Below are 19,777 nucleotides of genomic sequence, written 5' to 3'. Positions count from 1 at the left end.
AGAGCTGGCAGCCAGCTTGCCTGCAGGAAGAGTTAACTGGGTGGAAGGAGGCAGAGGCATAAAAGGCCTTCCTTTCTCTGTTTGTCAGGCAACAGGTCACACATGCTTGCAGACAGATCCCAAAGCCTGTCTCTACTCTCACATTTCCTCTCTTTCCTTCTCTGACGCTTTCCTGACATATCTTCTTGTGCACTTTGCTCAGCTTTTGAAGTAACACTCCTCCCTGCTTGTTCTCCTTCCCACTCCTTGTCACTGAAGTCCTGCTGCTGTCATCACACTCCCATCAGACTTCTCCTTTCAACTGTGCGTTTCCACGCTGTCTCTCCCAACTGTCACACACGCTTCTGGTTCAAACATCTGTTCCTCCCCCTCCCAGGGAAGTTGCTCCAAAACAAGCTGCTTTCTGTCTGAATGGCAGGGAGGGGAGCTTTGGTTGTACATGTGGCACCACACGACCACCGTGCTGCTCCTCCAAGGGAAAGGTTCCTCTTGGATTTGGCCACATCAGGCCCCAGGGCTGCAGGCTTGGGGCCTCCTTGTTGTGCCAGGAAGGAGAGTGAGGAGCCTGATTCTTACACCTCACAGCCTGGGGGCTCAGCCTCTGCTCTGCAGGAAAGCAGAGGAAGGGGATGCTTGCTGCTCTGCACAGAGGGAAGGTCTGCATGGTCACTCTGCCCATGCAAGAATGGCTCAGCCCAGGGAGTACCAACAGGCCAGCAAGGAGCTGACAGGTTACAGAGCATTGTGGCTGCCCTGTGCCCAAGAGCTGGTGCTGCCTGCTGATTTCAAAGGTCCTGTGTCACTGCAGTGAGCCCCAGAGCAGTTCCAAACTTGCAGTGGGGCTAACCCAGGCAGCATGGCCAGCAGGGTGTCCTGCACAGCCTGCCAGTGCCATGGGGCTCAGAGGCAGAGCACATCCCCAGCCCTGTGCAGAGACCACAGCAGCCCCACTGCTGCACACCCAGCCCCACTGACACCCTCAGGAAAGAGAACAAGTGGTCTCTGAACTGCTGCTTGCTCTGTCCCTATGTGCTGGCTGGAGGCAAGGCCCCAAATCAGGTGTCAGAACTTAGAGAAGAAGGTTCAAAGAGGTTTTATCAGCATTGCTAAGTTCTGCCCATTGTGAAGAAACAGAAATGTAGTTTCTATTCTATTCCCTTTTCAGCTGCTTATAAGTTTTTCAAACAGATTCCTATTCAGGGTGAAATGTTCAGTGCTTGGTCTCAGATCAGAGATGATTTCTTTTATTTTCCCCTACAGGAACTGTGAGCAAAATACTAAATGGAGTAGATTTGGAGTTTGGGGAGCATGAGCAATCAGATATTTCCCCCTTGTTCCCTCTGATACCATATGTTCCAGTTGGAAATTTTACACTTGCAGACTGGTAACTCGTAAATGGTGGAGATGATAGACTTCAAATGTTCTCATTGAGAGGCAGAAAACAAACCCAGATTTAACAAAATAATTGGTTCAATACTGTTAAGATGAGTTTAAAGAATTCTGATAATGCTTTCCCCTTCCGTCATGTCCCAGGAGACACAAGTACACACATTTTATTTCCGTCTCTGTGCTATAATTTTAAGGATAGCTGACAAGAGGTGGTCTTTGTTAAGATGTATCTATTTGCTTTGATATCCAAAGAAGTTCAGCATTTCCAGGCTGCCAGAAATCACAGACTTATTATTTAAGGAACTTTTGAGCTTTGCTGCCAAGCCCATCAGAAGTCTGTACACTGCACAGCTCCCATTCAATGCATTTTTGTGCTCATTTACAAACTCTGCAGTGGAATTGCTTGAAGCTTTATTCCCCTCAGCTTGAAACTCCCTTAAAACTAAAGCCAGGGAACCCCAGTGTTCTTGCAAAGGCATGTTTGGAAACCCAGCCTTACAGAAGGCTATATTGACACCTATATTGTCAGCTAGGTCATTTAAAACATCACAGTCTATCTAGCTGATTTTTTTTACTTCAAAGTCAGGCCTGCAAACCCCAGGTGAGCTTTGGATAACATGTTAATGCCCTGCATGTTGGTATAAATGCAGAAGTCACAAGGCAGACGATCAGCTTCGAGCAGTGAGGGTTCCTGCTCACCAGTGCTCTGCCATGATCAGACCCATGCATGCAGCACACCAGAGATGGTTATTTACATTCTCTTTTCCAGGGCCAGGTTCACTAAGGGAGGCAATACTCCTGTTTCCCATTGCACAGCACAGATGTCCTTTGTGTCGGGCAGACACTGCCCAGCTGCCCAGCCCATCCTGCTTCCCCACTCCATCCGTGGTCCCACTCAGCTGAGAGAGGCACCACTGACAGCTCACGTGTATTTAACAACTCGGGCAGCACCAAAACGTCCCAGCACCCTGTGGCACAGTAAAACAACACAAAAATCATCCTGTTTGAGCTGGAACTCACCACACACCAGGGCTGGCAGGCCATCCAGGAGGCAGGTGATGGCTCCCTTCCAGTCCCACTGACCAAAGTGACCCAGCAGCCACCTGGAACACAGCAAGAGATGAAATCTTTGGCAAGCAGCTCCCAGCCTGTCCTCTGCCTCCACAGCATCTGGCAGCAGCTACTTTCACCCCAAGCCCCTGATCTCCCAGATAGGTATGGACCTTAATGATTCATGATTGTTACATGAGTCCCACCTGCAGGCAGGGAGACTCCACACCATCCTGCACAGGTTATGGGATAGCAGGGGCTCCCCTCCCCAGCCCCTGCTGGGAGCTACTTCCTTACACCAGTCCCACATCATGGCAGTTCTGTTAAGTGCTATGGAATTAATCATGATTTATGCCAGTTGAAAGGAGAGAATAACCTGTATCCTCCCCTCCTGTACCACTGGTACTGCTCTAATCTTGTTCATACTTCCAAGTGCTTCATTCCAGGCAGGTTGTTAGAATTACTTTGTGCCTGTACCCTTAAGCTCCAGTCATTCTTTGCTGTAATTCCTTGCTGTGGCTTCTGGAAAGGTGTTTTTCTCCCTCCACTCCTAACAATAAATGACTTTGTCACTTGAAATATACTGCCAATGTGTTACATGTCCCACAGTGTTTGTGGTTATATCAGAAGTGTTTGTTTATAGCACCATAATTCAGCAATATCTTGATTACAGGAGAGATGGTGTTGTAACTCACTGTGGCTTGAGAGAATATTATTTTTCTTTTCCTTTAATATAAAATGTTGATTTTCAGTCAATACACCAAAAGAAAAAGGTGCAGTTGTTGCCCTAGTAACCAGCTGCCTTGTAAACCATGAGATGGTAGGAGCACAAGGTGTTAATTGTTCCAAGTGCTGCTTGTGGTCAAGGGTACCAGCTAGAATGGGAGAGATCACAAGAAACATCTGGGAAGATAAAGTCAGCTGGTGTGTGGCTGGAGAAAGCCTAGCAGGTGAAGTGAGAAATTCCACTGCCACAGAGGTGCAGGACGAGTGGAATTGTGGCCTCGTGTGAGAGAGTCACTGAGTGGAGCCTGCAAGAGCACAGCACACCCTGGGAGCTCCATGGCTTTTACCAGGCACACTGAGGGTCCAGCACTCCATCACCACAGGCAGCAGCTCTCCCTGACCATGCCCATTCCCTTCTCCAGACCAAACCCATCTGCTCTGTGCCCTGGTGTCTTGCTATGCTCTGCTCCAGAGGGTTGCTCCCTTCAGCATGGATTTAGGCTTGTCCTTCCCTGCACACACCTACCTGGGTTGCAGCACACCTCCCTGCCCTGCCGAGCAGGTCCAGCTCAGTACCAGCATATCCCTGTGTGATCCTGCTGTGCTCATCCTGGCTCTGCTGATGGCCAGGAGTGAGCACAGAGCATCTGTGCCTCTGCCCCAGCCCTGTGTGAGGCACAGCTCCCAAAGTCAGGGGGGTTTGTGCTGGGAGGCAGCACCAGGAGGACTCTGTGTGCAAGGGAGAAAGGGAGAAGGGTGCATGGGGGTTTCCCTGCCGTGTCCCCTCCCTCAGACCAGAGCAAGCTGGCAAGCAGCAGCTCCACAGCATCTGCCACCTTCCCCTCTCTGCCCTGCCCAGTCCTTGCCACCTGGAGAGCAAACAGCAATACTGCTTTCCTGCTTTGCAGCAATTTACCATGTCTGAATGCCCACCGAACCTGCCAGCATGTGCATTCCCCTAGGAAATAAAGGCAGGGAGCGCAGGAAACACGGAGTATTTGCAGGATAAGCCCCTCCCAGGGGCAGGGTTATGCTAAGCAGGAGCCTCTGCCCCAGCATGGGCCGTGGATTACATCTACACACAGCAACATATGGAGAGGAGGGCTCGTGTCCTGCAGAGAAAAAGGATGGGACACCAGGATTTTTCCCCCTTGGACTCCATTGTCCAGGGATGTATTCCTGATGTCTCATTAACTTCTGGGGGGCAGTTTTCCCCCTGTTGCTTTTATTTACTAACTCTTGGTGTTTGTACTTTGCAATAAAGACATTGCAGCGAGCCATGACACAAAGCCCTGAGTGCAATCTAATGACATATCACACTGGGGATGAAGCCTACATTTCAGCAGAGGCTTATTTTTCTTCCTCTTGCTTCCCCTGGTCCAGCTGGCCATGACAATGCAGCCACCTTCCTCTCAGCACAGCCTGATGCAGACCTCTGCTGCGGATCAGGGCTGGGATTGCTGCCATTCATCCTTTACACTAAGAAAACACAGTCTGAGTGAATAAAGCTGAGAAACCATGAATTTTTCCAAGCAGAGTGCCTGGGCAGCACTTCAGATAGCAAAGCTGCATTTTAACTGGAATCTGTGGGAAAGGCTGAAAAATAAAGATGAATGAGTTTGGTTGGGTAATTAGATAATAAAATTGAAGGCTCTGGAGTTTAGCCCAGAAATATAACCCAGTGTATGTGGCTGGCCAGCCTGCTCACTCTCCTGCTGCTGGCAGCACTGTCTTAACCCAGCAAGGAGACCTGTCCTTCAGAGTCCCAGCACAGAAATGCATTTGTGTAGCACAGGATCAGTGGCACAGGACAATCCTGCCCTCTGCCAGACTGCCAGCAGCTGGATTTGCTCCCCACAGGTGCTGCAGGACTCAAAGCTGGCTTCCCAAACCCAGAGGGAACAGGCTCCTCATGGTCACAGCACCAGTCTGACAGGGTTCAAGAGGCATTTGAATGATGCTCTCAGGAGCATGGTGTGATTCTGAGGTTCTCCTGTGCAGGGTCAGGGGTTGGACTTAATGATCCTCGTGGGTGTCTTCCAATGCAGGAGATTCTATGGACTCCCATGCATATCTCGGGCCAGTAAATACTACTGTGGCTCTGTAGAGGGTGGTGTTTCAGGGTAAAAAGGGCAGCAGAGCCAGTCTGAAAGGAAAACTGGGAGTGATTTTGCTTTCTGGAGTGACTGTTTTCCTAGATTCAGTTTTCAAATCGCTGCATAGCTGAAAAGCAAAGCAAAGGCAAGTTCTCTTTAACTTGGGAAATACTTCAAAAATAAAGCAAACTCATTTTGAAAGGCACTTTGTCAGCTGCCCTATTTTTAGGATTGACTCCTACAGGTCCTTCCTTCAATGATAACAGTTTTGCCTGAGCAATGACTAGGGACTGCAGGATTTAGGCTTTTAATAAAGCAATTGTGTAATTAAAAATAAATGGGTCTCTAGTGTCACTATTTAAAAGAAAAGAAAACTTAGATCAAATAAGGCATTTCTTTCTTTTTGGTTTAGTCTGCTTGGATCATGCAGAGCTTTAATGACGCAGTCACAAATGTTGTATTTAAAAGGCCTCTTAGTTGCTGAGAGGAGCCCCAGGAGAGGGCTATTAACTGGCCAAATTAGGCTATTTATTTTTGTGAGTTTTGCAAGTTTGAAAAAGAGAGGCACATTTTCACTTAGGAGAGTGATATTTCAAATAGGTCACAGGAAACTCTGGCAGGCGGGGAGCAGAGCAGAGCGTCGGTAGGAAAACATTAACCAGAGACATTTTGCAAGTGTAAGTCGACATTTGGGTTCCTAATGGCTTCTGAAGTCCATTCAAAAATCTTTCAGGGAACATAAAATAGGGGCAAGGCACTGCAGCTGTGCAGGAGCCCCAGCCTGATCCTGAATCCCTTAAAAATGGCAGAGCCATGCCCTGGGTGCTGTGAGAGAGCCCAGGGCTGCCAGCACAGCCAGTCTGGAGGAGATGGACTCTGCCTTTGGTCAGGAGAGAGCTGGGGCTCACAGCCAGTCAGTCCCAAAACCTCACTGCACCTTCCCTGCCTTTAGCTTGGATTTTGATTCTTAGGGCAAGCCATGAACTTCACTTACCTCTCACATAATCACGGCCTGGAGCAAATCAGGAGTGACTTCAGTAAACCCTGTAAAGCAAGCTGCATGTACACCTTCAGCATCAGACACAATGTATTTTAAATACAGGTTGGAAAAGGTGTCTCCACATCACCTCTGCAGGCAGTACACCTTCAGCATCAGACACAATGTATTTTAAATACAGGTTGGAAAAGGTGTCTCCACACCACCTCTGCAGGCACAGCACATGTTCACCAAGTATGTGTATGTATATATAGATAGATAGATAGATAGATATACACCTATATATACACCAAGTGTATATATGTATGTATATATATATATATATACATATACCTTTCCCTCCTTTTCACCTTTGCAAACAGAATCAATTACCTTAAAACCCACTCAGGAATGATTCAGGTGAAATTACTCTGAAGGACTGCTCCACTTCCCATTACCTTCAGCAGCTGAGGATGAAGTTACCCAGGAGTTGAGAAGCCTCTGGGGCAATGTCAGGCTGTCACTGGTCCTGTTCTCCTCCAGCAGGGCTGGGCCCAGTCCCTTGAGCTGCTGCCACACAAGCAACAAGAGCACCACAGCATCTGGATGTAAAAGTTTTGCAGGATCAGGGTGAGAAAAGAAATGATATAGTAAGATAATAAAAAGCAGTGTTCCTAGAAAGTGAGGTCTAATGGGTTCCTCTTGGTGGATTATAAATCCAGCAGCCATACATGGCATAACACAAAACCAAAGTTAAATAACCACATGCCTACTAGAGCAATCTTCCTCAAGTTCTTTTCCTACATAAACTAGGTAATTGAGGACTCAAAGTATTGGCATGTGTGAGGCTGTGACTGTGGCTTCAGTGCTTCCATCAGTGAATAACAAATCTCTGTAAAAACACCTTTCTGTGGCTGTGGTGGGACAGGCTCTCAGTACTACATTCTGCTCCTCTGGCTGGTGACCAGGAGGAGCTGTGGGTGCTTTGTGCCTGGTGTTTTCACAGGAATTCAGGTTTTTTATGACTCAGACAAACCAGTGCTTCACTGGATCAGAATTACTGGTGTAAAGGGAGCTGAAAGGGAAATTTGGAGCTTCACCAAAAACCTTGTCAGTCCATACACAAAATGTCAGACAGACCTGGCCTACAGCGTTATTCTTCTCACAATCACTGTACTCTGTCATGCTAACATAAACCAGCCCATCCCACCCTGAACCAACCCAACCCAAACCAGGAGGGGTTTCTGCCATGGCCTTGTCCTGCACTGTAAACAACATTGCACAGTCAGCAAGAGGAAACCAGAGGCAGAGAGAGTCCCTGCAGCTGTGTCATACAAGAGATCCCTGCTCTGACCCATGTGGCATGTGACAGGGGGGCATATTTTTCAGAGGTGAGGAGGGAATTTATAGGTACAGGGAAAGCACAAACATATTGCTTGTCTGTTTGGCATGAAGGAAGCTATAAATAGTCTGACAATTGTCTCCAGAAACCCAGGACAACCTCTGCCCTGATTAGCAGCCACACACTGTCCCTTTGGACTTTACTGATGCCATGCAGGTTGCAGTCACCAGCTCAGCTGGCTCACTTGTCTGTTACTGCCTTTAAAACTGCTCTAGCAAAAGCTGCCTTTTCCAAGGAGAGCCAGAGGCTGGTTCTCTGCCTCTGACAAACCTGCTGCAGCTCCAGTGCTGATCATCATCCAGTTGAACAGTAGAGCTCTCCAGCTGGACCCTGTGCCTGCTTCGTGGTTGTAATTTTTCCAGACCTCCTCTGTATATTAGCTTAGCCTGGCAATATTTATTTAGCAGATAAAACTTTAATGCTGCTCCTGTAGAAATGGTTTGCAATATATTAACAAGGCCCTAATATTAGTAAAAAGCATTTTTCATGTGCCCCCAAATGTTTGGTGCAAAAGAACCAGCAGATGCCAAAGATGACAAGTTAACCAATAGGTAAAACAGAAGGATGGGGGTGATCAGGGGTACCATAAACCATTCTCTCCTCCAGGACCTTGCAGCTCACAGCATGCTGTGTATAATGCATGCAAGGTTATTGCTTAAATCAATTCAGTATGATCCAAGTCCATCCAGACACAAAGAAATAATTCATCCCTTTCCCATGGATGGGCACAAAACAAAGCATGCCATAGTGCCATCCAGGACAAATAGGTGTTTCTTGTTCCATGCATCTGGAAGGACTCTCACTGCCTGCCTGCCTGCCTGAAGTGGGCTTTCAGGAAGGCCTGCAAAGATTTGGGTCACTCTTGCTTTCCCTCAACCACCCCATCCCCTGCTGCCCTCCCAGGCACAGCCAGCGCCATCAGAGCCCCTCCAGCCCAGTGACAAACAGCTCCTCCTGGCCCCTGCTGGGCTCAGGGGGCCTCTCCAGGGTCACCCTCCCCAGGGAAGGGCAGAGACATTCCTCACGGTGATGGGGACTGGCAGTGCCCACTGCACAAACCTTTCCCTGGCCTGTTCTCTTTCTTTCTCTGTTTCCCCATTCAGGAAAAAGCTTCTGTCACAACAGCTGCTGATTCATTTTCTGACTTGGTGCCGAGCATGCCAGACATAACATTTGTTTGCTGCCAAAGTGGTAAAAACAATGACTTACCAGCTCATTTTTCTTCAGTTGATTATGTGGTGGGGGGGAGATAGGAGCTTTAATTAAAATTAGATAAGGAGGAGAATAAATCCACTGAGATGCAAAGAGCAATGCTCTGGACGGCAGGAGAGGGAGGGCATCTGAGGAGGTGCAGGAATAACCATCGCTAAACAAAGGACAACAAGGGAGTCCATGGGCAGTGGAGAGGGACTCTGTGGTCCCTGCTGCCCTTCACCAACGTCTCACTCTGCACTTTCCACCATCCAGATGTCAGCAGCTTCCCAAGAGCAGTAACTCTCAGATCCAATGCTTTGCCTGCCACACTGAGAGGAGAGAAGCCACCTGAAGATGGCTCCAGTGAGGGCAGGCAGGTATACTGGTCTTTGAGCCTTTCCATTTTTCTTCCCTGATTTGTCTTCTGTGATGGAGGAGTCTCACCATTATTTGCTTCTTGAAACACTAACTAATGATTTGCTCAGCAGAGACAATCTACATTCAACCCACATTTTGGAATTGCTCAGGGCAGAGTGACTGGACTGAGATTTTGGCTTGCCTGTTAAACACCAGAGCCAAGTCTGGCTCCAATTAGTGAAAGTCATGGTAATAACAGAGTGAGGGTGAGGACCTGCTGTGCATGAACCATCCAAAGCCATTATCCCAACATGAGAATTATCATTTCATCTGATGATAAAGGAAAGCCTAAATCATTCAGAGGCCACAAGAGAGATTTTTAAGGCAGATGGAGAACAATCCTCCCACAGGTGGAATGTGGCTGTGTGGTCAGATGCTACAATTCAAACCAAGGACTCATCAAGGACTACTTATCCAATGCCTGGTAACCTCTCCAAACATATGAGGAGGAAAAGCTCACTTTTATACTTCACAAGCTCTTGCATTCTTTGCTTTAAATAGTTGTTTGCTCTCTTCATCTGAGGGGAATACAAAGAATGGCTATTTGCAAATGCAAAACCCAAGATCAAGGAGTCATTCTTGTTCACCAGGGAAAATAAAATAGACACTAGGGAAGCTCTTTAGAAGGAAGTAAGGATTTTCAAGAATACCAAATGAAGCACCTAGATACCACCACCAAACCACTGAAAAAGCTACACACCTTCTTGGAATATTTTTGGAAAATCACCTCATTATGTCAACTTGTATTCAGAGCCTGAAAGGAGTATCTTCACCACCATGCTCTCACAGAATGGGGAAGAGGGGATTTAAGAGGTATCTTATGTTCTCCACTCTTATCTCTGCTACACAACTAAACAGTTCTTTCCTTGACTTGCTCTACCTGCATCACTTCACAGGTCTTGTACACACTGTTTCCTTGGATGGCATTGCTAAATTCCTTCACTATAGGAAAATATAAGTGTTTAAGAAAATCTCAAGTTGCTGTCCTAACCAGCCATGTTACAAGAACACCACCAAGAAAGATTTCTCCCTCCCATGAGCTCTTGCTGATTCAGATCCCACAGAATGCAATGCTCAAGCTGTGGATTGACATACCTGACCATCCAGAGACACCCTGCCCTTCCTGGCTTCAGCTGGACCTGTAGTTTCCCAGCACCTCTGCAAATTAAGTCTAGAAAGCATTAAATTGTATTGCTGCATAAGGACCTTCATTTCCAGACTTTTATCAGCAGGAATGATATTGCCATTCTGTACACTAGACCTGTTTTTGTAATACTATGGTTCATCAGAAGTTTTTATGTTAATACCAAATCAGAAATAATACACATGTGATTCATAATAATCTAACTGAATGGCTGCACTGAATGTATTGTAAGAAATTCTGGTTAGGCAAGAAACTCATTAAAGAAATAGTGACTACTATTATCCCACAGCATATATTGTTCTACTGGAAAGTTTCCTTGAGTAGTTTCTTTAATTAGCAGTTTGATATTTTGAAATAGTGTGATCTCCACAACACACAATTTGTAACACAGACTTGGCTGGCAAAACAAAGGAAAACAAGCAATCTTTTCATAGTTTGCATCTCTAGGGCATATCTTGTCATTTGCTGCTGTATATATGTGTGTAACTTAGTGACACTGTTCTTGTGGGATTTTGATTCTTAAAAGTTACTTAGATAAAGAGCTTTTTTATTGGAACATTATATATAGTCTTTTCTTTTTCTTTCTTTTTTAGAAAATCCACATAAAATATTTGCATAACTTTGGGCTATTCAAATAGAAGACATTGACCCCAGCTGTGTTCTGGTGAATGAATCATTTATGTAGGAGCTCATTGCACAGAACGTATGGTATTTTATCTTTGCTGGGTTCCTGCCAAATACAGTCTGCAACAATTTTTCCCCTTTGCAGCATTTACTGCTTGATATCCTTTAAAATAGCTCAGCTCCAAGTGTGAGAAAGCAAAACAGATTCTGGCCAGCTCTGGCTGAGAGCTGTTTGTGTGGATACCCCTGTGCTGGCACTGAGGTGCTCTTGTTTTTGGAGAACATCCATTCCAGATCTGAGACTCTCCTTGCACTGACTGCTTTTAATAAACACTGAATCAAAGTTAATTTAAACCTGCAGGGAACTCTGCAGAAGCCCTGGAGCAAAGGAAAACAGGGATCCTCTTCATAAACACAGGAACTGCCCCAGTGAGAGAGAAAAAACTTCCACTGCCTTGCAGATCCCGAGCTCTGCACCTGCAGGGAAAGGCTGCAGGGAGTGAGGGAGGGTGTTCCTGCCACTGCTCTGCTCAGTTACAGCTATCCTCCAGGTATCACTTAGCTGGAATTTGGGCAAGACATATTTCTGCCCAGAAGGGCAGGGAAAAAGATTATTTCATTAAGAGACTGAGGCAGTGCATGACCAAAGGCACTATTACAGCAGGTTTGATTTGAAACGCTGAGGGAGAGGTCAGGCTCTCTCCACACTGATCTCCCCGGGGAGAGCAGATAAGGCAGAGTGCTAAGGTTTCCAGCTCCCACATGAATAGATAAGGTCTGAATGAGCAGCCTCATCTGCAGGCTGCTTCCCTAAGTGTTTTTCATAGCTTTCACTGGAAACCCTCATACCTTTCTACACTGAATCACATAATTATGGTTTCCACAAGAAATTCAGAGCAGGATCTCCTCCCACAAAATTTCCTCTCACCTGCACTCCTTTCATCACCAAAGATGACTATTTGTCAGCACTATCTCTGCTGCTGAAAGGGTTCACAAGCAGCTCAATTTAGCAGCCAGAGTCAAGAATATTTCCCCATGTGCAAGCCTCTAAAACGTGTTTGTGTGTGGCATGAGCATCTCCATGAGGAATCCCTCATTCAGGACACACTTGCAGTCTGAATGTGCTCTCCCTGCTAAGCAAGGAGCTTCCTTCTCAACAGAACAACCTCCACCAGCAGGAGGTTACCTTCCATTTTCCCAGGAAAGCCTTGCTCAGATGGAGATATTGCTAGCAGGATGCAGCCCCATTAATCTCTGCCATCCCCTTCCTTCTGCCTGAGCTGTTCCCTGTCACAGGAGGCTCCCTCTCCATCACAACCTCCCACGTGCAACTGGAACATAATAGCCTGCTTAAACCTGACCTGGGTAAACTCCAAATACAGACAAGACAGTGCTCTGAAGGTCACCAGTTAATTCATCTTTCAGCAGCAGATTATTTCTGATGTGAAATGTTTGCTCCTATTCCCTCAACAAAGCAAGCCAGAGTTTATCTGGTGTGAAGGACAGCTCTGCAAGTCCTTCCTGAGAGTCACCCCAGAACCTGCACTGACACCAGTGCCAGTGTTCCAGAGCTGAAAGTGCTGCTGTAATTACACTGTTGTACAAACTCCAGTTTTGGTTGCTCATAACTTCATCTATAATTAATTGTTTAGGCTGAAAATTTCTCCAGCTGGATTAAGCCTCAGGCTAAACTCTCATTTTGGCTGAAATGGCTTGTGTCTCTCCCAAGAATATATTTAAGGAAAAAACTCTCTTTTGCCCCTGTTAAAAGGGTTTTTTTGTAATTTACTGAAATGTTCTCACAAATACATGCTTCTAAAAGCAGCACTTTGAAATACTGGCAGACTTGACTGTTGTGAGACATGTCTCTTCATATTGTCAGGGGGAGAGGGGGATCACAATTTGGCCGTTTTCAGCCTCAGGCTTTAATGTGTATAAACATGTATAGGTATGTAGATACATACACATACACACATATATTTAACTCAGTGCTGAGCAAGCCTGGTGCCCCACCGTGCCAGACACAGCAGTGAGGGGACAAACACAGAATGCAGCAGAGACCAAGGACACCTCTGCAGCTCCAGGGCCTGCAGAGCTTTCACTGCAAATGTGCCCTTTGCTGCAGGTTCTCTGGGGTACCAGGCCAGGAGAGAGCTGGGGGCAGGTCAAGCTGAGCAGGACACAGACATGACATCTCAGGGAACACAGGAGAAGCAGGCACTGAAATGAGCCTGTGATGAGCCTGGCCAAGAGCAAGGTCTGACCTGCAGGCAGTGAAGATAACCCTGGGTGCACATGGAGCAGCAAAGACAATGTTCAAAATGTTCAAAAGCAGCTCAGTAAAGAGCTTCTGTCTACTCTGAGAACAGCCAGAGGGGTCTCTACAGAGGGCTGTTCTACAGTGAGAGAGAACTGGAGAAAATGAGCATGTGATCACTCATGATAAAGAGCACAGCACAGTGCAAGGGGGCTGAATGTAACCTGCACGAACAACTAAAGCTTCCTTCTTCAGAAATATCTGAAGTTAAAATCTTATGACAGGCTAAAGATGTTGTACCCACTTTCAGAGGGGATGCACACCCAGTGATTTCTGGCCATGCAAAGACAGGCAGAAAGCACACCTGGCTGCAGAGAACAAACCCTAGAAACACATCAGGAAGTCTCGAAAAATCTGAACTGAAAAGTGAAAATTACTTAATTAAATTTTTTACCAATTCAATAAGAGTCCAGAGATGTCATTAGGAAAAAGAAACCCCAGCACACATCTGCCTCCAAGGTAAGGAGGAAAGCAAAATGGCCCCACTCTAACTAAGAAATTAAAACACTTTTAGACAGTTCTTACTACTCTGTGAACATGAGTCAGTACAAGTGAAAATGGTGCACAGATGGGCCAGCACACAAGCAACAGAAGTGCCGTGATATTTACAAGGGAAAAAAAAAATCTTCAAGTGTAAATATACCAGAGAAATCATGGGCTCGCAGCACAAACTGGGCTTTGATGTAGCAAACACTCCACCAGGGACAGCACCAGGAGGAAGAGGCATGGCAGACACTGCATCTGGAAAACAGTAGGCTCAAAGCACTGAGCCCTTCCAAAGAGCCACAACACACACAAACATGCCAGACACACAGACCATCCCATAGTCTTCATGCAAGCAGCAGCAAGGGGCCAAGCACTGAGCCAGGCCATGAGAGATGCTGAGAAGGAAAGAATTGTGGTGAGCGTTGGCTCCAACAGCTGGAAAGAGCATTGTGAGAGCCCCACCAGCACTGCCCATCACACCAGACATGCCACAGCTCAGACACACGAATCAAAGCTGGTGGTGTTCTGCATGGAGCCAGGAAAACAGCACCTGAAACACTCTGTCCAGATCTGGGGTCCTCAGCACAGCAAGGACACAGACCTGCTGGAACAGGACCAGAGGGAAAAGGTCCAGGGAGACTTTAAAACACCTTCCTGTACCTAGAGGGGCTACAAGAAAGATGGTGACAAACATCTTACCAGGGCCTGTTGTGATAGGACAAGGGGTAATGGTTTTAACTAGAAGAGTTGACTTTAACTAGATGCAAGGAAAGGTTTTTTTTTTACAATGAGGGTGTAGAAACACTGGCACAGAGAGGTGGGAAATGCTTCATCCCTGGAAGCATGCAAGGTCAGGTCAGATGGGGCTGTGAACAGCCTGATGTTTAGCCTGAACTATATAACCTTTAAAAGGTACCTTCCAACCCAGATCATTCTATGATTTTTGGGGCCCCCGGCCTCTCATAGAGCAGCAATAACACAGGGGAACTTTTTCTTCAGCCTCTCTCAGGTCTCCCCTCAGTGCAAGCTGCTCCGAGTTCACAGTGAGAGCATGGGGCTGAGCTCTCCAGACTAATCACATTCCTCCCCACACGCCTTCCCCTCACCTGTAAAACAGCAGTAACAATATTTACACTTCTGCAGTTGGCTCAAGATGTGGAATGAAAATTTAATTATCATCAGTGCTATTCACCTGCGAGGAACAGCTCCCAGCCTGACCACAGCAGGAATGAGGAACCCAGAGTGGAGCTGCAGGAGACAGCACAAATCTCATCCCAGTGGTAAAAAGGTGTGGCAGCTTTGAATGGGAGAGGAACAGCTTCCCCATCCTTATGTACTTGTTTATAGTGAATTATCACAGAATTTTGTAGTGGATTTCCAGTTTGCAGGTCAGGCAGACTGCTGCCATTCAGCGCTCTGCTCACTGACTCTGCAGTGACACACACACTTGTGTTCTACGGGAAAACCATTTTTAAACAATAAATCCAGCTTTCCAAACCTCTCACCTCCCCTGGGTCCCTCTAACAACTTTTGTGGGTTTGTGCTACATTGTCTCACTCCTGAAGACCTTTTTTTCCCCAGTGTTGCGTGAAAGACCCAAGCACAGCAGGAGAAATTAATTACCAGAGCAGACAGCTATTCTGCCATCAAATGAACAAAATTAAACAGTACCAGAGACTTACACTCATAGTCACCCCTAAGTGTTTCACATGACAACAGCAGGGAAAACACAGTCCAGACTGTTGTTTTAATGTTGATAATATTCCAAAATCCACAGCGCTTACCAATTTCTCAGTGGAAATAAAACCTTTGACACCAGTGGGAATTCTGTCTGGGCATAAAAGCTGGTTGTTGTACTATGATCCAGCAGTAAGAGTCTGTTTTGATTGTCAGATGTTTAGCACCATTCCCTTCTATGCCTGCCCAGAGCACCTGGACTGACAAGCTGAGGACAAAACTTGAACACATCTGTGCACTCACATGCTTTCTGCCAAGGCTTGTGCTTCTGAGGAGCTGGCTCTGCTCTCCACTGCAGGCAGGGTTTATTTATGCTTTGCAATCACCTCCCAGCAGCTGGAGGGCTGCCTGACGTGTCAGCCTGCTCTGCTGCCTTTTTGCATCTCAGCTGCTTTGTTACGGCTCAGATGCTGACCAGAACTGGGCTGCTAATTTCTCCCAAAATCATGAAGATGTTAAGGAATACAGGGAGGAGGGAAGGGGAGAAGGAAAGCATTATGATACAGCAACAGTAAGAGGGAAAAGAGTTAAAATGAAGACAGGAACAAAATTCAAAGGCGCACGAGTGTAAGACAGCATCACTTCAGGCATGTGTCAAAATAGTGTCAGATTTCTCTCTGTTCATTAAGTCAACAGTTAAACACCCACCAGCTCTGCTTTTTACTAGCCCTGGAGTTCTGCTGCACCTGGAGAGCCTCTCTGTGGCATCAGCAGTAGAAACAACTGGGTTTGTCAGCAGATAACCTCATTCATGAGCAGGCTGAGTGACCCCTTCCACTCGTGTCACCATGAGGGCCATGAGCAGGGGTCAGGTCACAGACCCCAGGTGGTGGAGAGCAGCTGAAGCACAACAGAAACAGTGGGAAAATGGCCTTAATTTTAACAATTTTTCCTAGTTTTAAGTCACATGTAACAGCACTTTATCAAGCTCTGAGGACTTATTTGTCCCCAGAGTTTGATAAAAAGAAAATCATCCCTATAATACTAAGTTAAAAGCATCAAATTCATATCTGTCCAGCTAATGTGGTAGAGATCACCAGCCTGTGGTGAGGAATGGTCCCAGCTAGGGAACATCTGTGCATTCTGAGAAGAATTTCTCCTCTCCAGCACTTGGGGTTCTTAACTCCCTCATTTACAGAAGATTCCCAAAGAACATGACATATGAGTGTCACACACTGCTTTTCAACAGGACTTTGAACCTGTAACAATATTTGCTATAAAATTACTGCCCTATTATAAAATTCTGTGCTGTGGTTAAAGAAAACCGAAGCAACCCACATGCAATAATTTAGGAATAAAATGTTAGTTTCCCTTTTTGTACATAACTTTTATTATACTCATTGGAGCTTTTCCATTGCAGGTAGAAGAATGAGTAAACAAGCAAACCCTTATTTACAAAAGAGAGGTAACATTGTCCAAGGGAGAGTGCATATAAGATTGAGACTGTGGTAATTTCCTAGGACTGTTTTTAGATGAAAGAATCTGAGTTTTTAGTGGTTTTGGCCTCAAAAGCCTTCCCAAGGGACAACTACAATTTAGCTGTGATAAGTCTCCCTTAGGTTTAGGAGCCAAGAAGACAGACTCATCTCTCTTTGCAAGAGCCAGCGTCCAGAACTTGGCAACAACCACACTTTGCTCCCAGGCAGTGTCAGCCCTGAGCTGTACCTGCTCTTTGCCATTACACCAACCCAGGCACATAAATCAGCCCTGTCCAGTCTGAGGGAAAACCCCACACAGACACCTTGGCTGCCCTGACACTACCTGTTCTGCACTCCAACTTCCACACTTCTCAGTCCAAATAAGGCTGCTTTATGCACTGTTTTATTACTTCAGGTAATGCTGCACACTCTCAGCAAGAGGGACAAAGACTTTGGTGAAAGCAAGCTTGTTTGTCTGAGGGTTTTGGGGTTTTTCCCGTAAAAAAAAAAAATTCTCCCCACTTGTAACTATGAACATTCCTCAGCAGTCCTCACCTCAGTCAGCCAAAAATCACATGAGGTCTTTCTGAAAAACTAAGTTCTGTGCAATGAAGTTATTAACTGCTGGGAAAGGCAGAAAAGCTTTTTTACAGCTGTTCATTGATGCACTGAACGTCACCTTACACTCTATAGCCCTTTTGGAGTCTGCAGACTTCTGGAGTAGGCTAAGAAAAAACAAAAATCTTGGCCAGAGCAGTTACACTGCTTCTTGAGACATGGGGTTTTTTTTGGGTTCAGGCCTCAGATTCTCTGCCAGCAATTTCTGTCCCTGGCGGAAATTAAAAAAACGAAACAAAACCCCCCAAAACAGTGAAACAAAACAAATTAAACAAAACAAAAAAAATCCCTAAACCCAACCAAAAACAAAACAAAAACCCAAACCAAAAACCCAAATAAAAACAAACCAAGAAAAATCCCCCACAAATCACTACCAAAACAAAACAAAAAACACTCACAGAACGCACCAGGTTTGTCTGCTTTTTAGGAATCCAGAGAACAAATATGAGTTCCTAAGGCATTTGCAAGGGATGTGAACTGAGCCCAAAGCCCCAGCATGGAAGATCACAGTTATTATTCTGACAAAATCCAGCAGGGCCTGGCTCGGGACCAGTGCTCCCAGACACACAGAGCTGGGGAGTGGGAGAGGAGCAGCCTGGCCATGGCAGCTCCCATGTGGCACCCTGAGAGCCCATCCCTGTGCACATCCAGTCCTGCTCCCACAGAAGGGGACAGCCAGCTCCCCTGATGCTGGAGTCCCCACACTGATGCTTGATCCTGTCCACACAACAGCTTTAATAACTCTCAGAAACTTTTCACACAGGGACCACGGCTTTTGCTGCTCCCTCAGTTTCAGACAGGTGCACAAACCCCTTGGTTTGACCAGCTGGCTGTCATCCACAGTGAATGAGGCCAGCATTAATCTTCTCTGTTTAGCTTATGTTTCAACATTTTTATTCTAAAACTGTACGTGGATGCTTGGGTACCAGGTGCATTTCATTGGTACACAAACCATCCCAAGCAGTCCTGTTCTCACCCCTGTGTGCTCCTGCAGCAGTACACCACTCCTCACACCCAGCCTGCTGCTTGGCTTCCTTTCTTCTTTCCCTTTTAAATGGCACAGACAGCCGAGGAAGAGCCAGGCACTCACCTTGACCCAGACTTTCTCAGCAGGAACAACCAGGTTTGAAATGAGAGAAAATGCCTGGCAGGTGCTCCCAGGGGACTGGCCAAAAATAACTGCACTCTCTAGTTAACGTCCATCCGAGTGCTACTAACATTTCTCCTTTAAGAGTGCGGCTGCAACATTTGATTTACACAAGGTGAGGCGTTTGTTTGCAGTCCCCGGCAGACCCAGCACACAACAGGGAACAGTCAAACCCAGTTCAATCACCTCTGTAAGGTGCCCGCGCTCTCCATACAGACAAGGCATCTTTTAGGGTGTGATTAACTGTAATTAGGAACCTACCTCTCACCTTTGATTATAGCAGTAGTCTAGACAGCCAGTGTTGGCAGAGAACCGACAAGACTTAAAATTACCTTGTACAAAAATTCCCCAATGCATCGGTTATGCGAGGAAACAGACCGGAGGCTCTCTGGGAAGAGGGTTACACCGAGCAGCACTCGACACTTGGCAGCAGTGAGGAGCAGGTAAGGCTGCTCACAGGGAGCTCCGCTCAGCCGTGGCTTCCACCGGGATCTCCCCGCGCCCAGCCCGGAGCGCCGTGGGCTGAGCGAGCCGGGTCCGGAGCCCCGAGCGGCTCCTGCGCTGGCACCGCAGAGCAAAGGCTGCTGGATGTCAGCTCTGGCTCGGCACCAGGGCCGGCAGCGTGGCCAGCCCGCTGCTCGGGAAAACCTGCTGAAACCTGCTCCTTCCTTCGGCACGGGCGTGCAGCTGGGGAACCCGGGAATGTCCATCCTCCGGTCCTGCAGCCGCGGGATGCTGCGTGGGGCAGGCTGCTGGCAGCTCTCATCTATCTCCTACTGCTTGTACCTCTCATTTCCTACTACTGCTTGCAGCCCTCATCTATCTCCCACTACTGCCTGCCTTTTTTTGTTTATAAGGAACCTCTTGGATCATAACTTTAATCAAATCTTTAGAAAACAAGGCATCTAGAAAATTTGGTCAAATGCATTCCAGCTTCATTAAAGAAGTTAAAAGCTTCCCTCCCCTCCCCCCAGATTATAATATTTTTTAACTTTAAAAACAAATGTTCTTTTGAAAATACTGCCATAAAATAATA

At 46.6% G+C, this 19,777-nt stretch overlaps 1 long non-coding RNA gene across 1 annotated transcript; it reads right to left on the bottom strand.

Annotated features, from left to right (window-relative positions):
- Positions 1–549: 549 nt before the first annotated feature.
- Positions 550–19,468, bottom strand: LOC113458937 (uncharacterized). Its single transcript, XR_012582553.1, has 3 exons — positions 19,074–19,468; positions 6,696–6,839; positions 550–2,492 (listed from the first exon to the last, which is right to left on the bottom strand). It is a non-coding gene; the product is annotated as an uncharacterized LOC113458937 (long non-coding RNA).
- Between the last annotated feature and the right edge of the window lie 309 nt (positions 19,469–19,777).

This window comes from Zonotrichia albicollis, chromosome 14 (genome assembly GCF_047830755.1).
Source record: "Zonotrichia albicollis isolate bZonAlb1 chromosome 14, bZonAlb1.hap1, whole genome shotgun sequence".
Lineage (NCBI taxonomy): Eukaryota > Metazoa > Chordata > Aves > Passeriformes > Passerellidae > Zonotrichia > Zonotrichia albicollis.
This window is presented reverse-complemented; position numbering and strand designations above follow the sequence as displayed.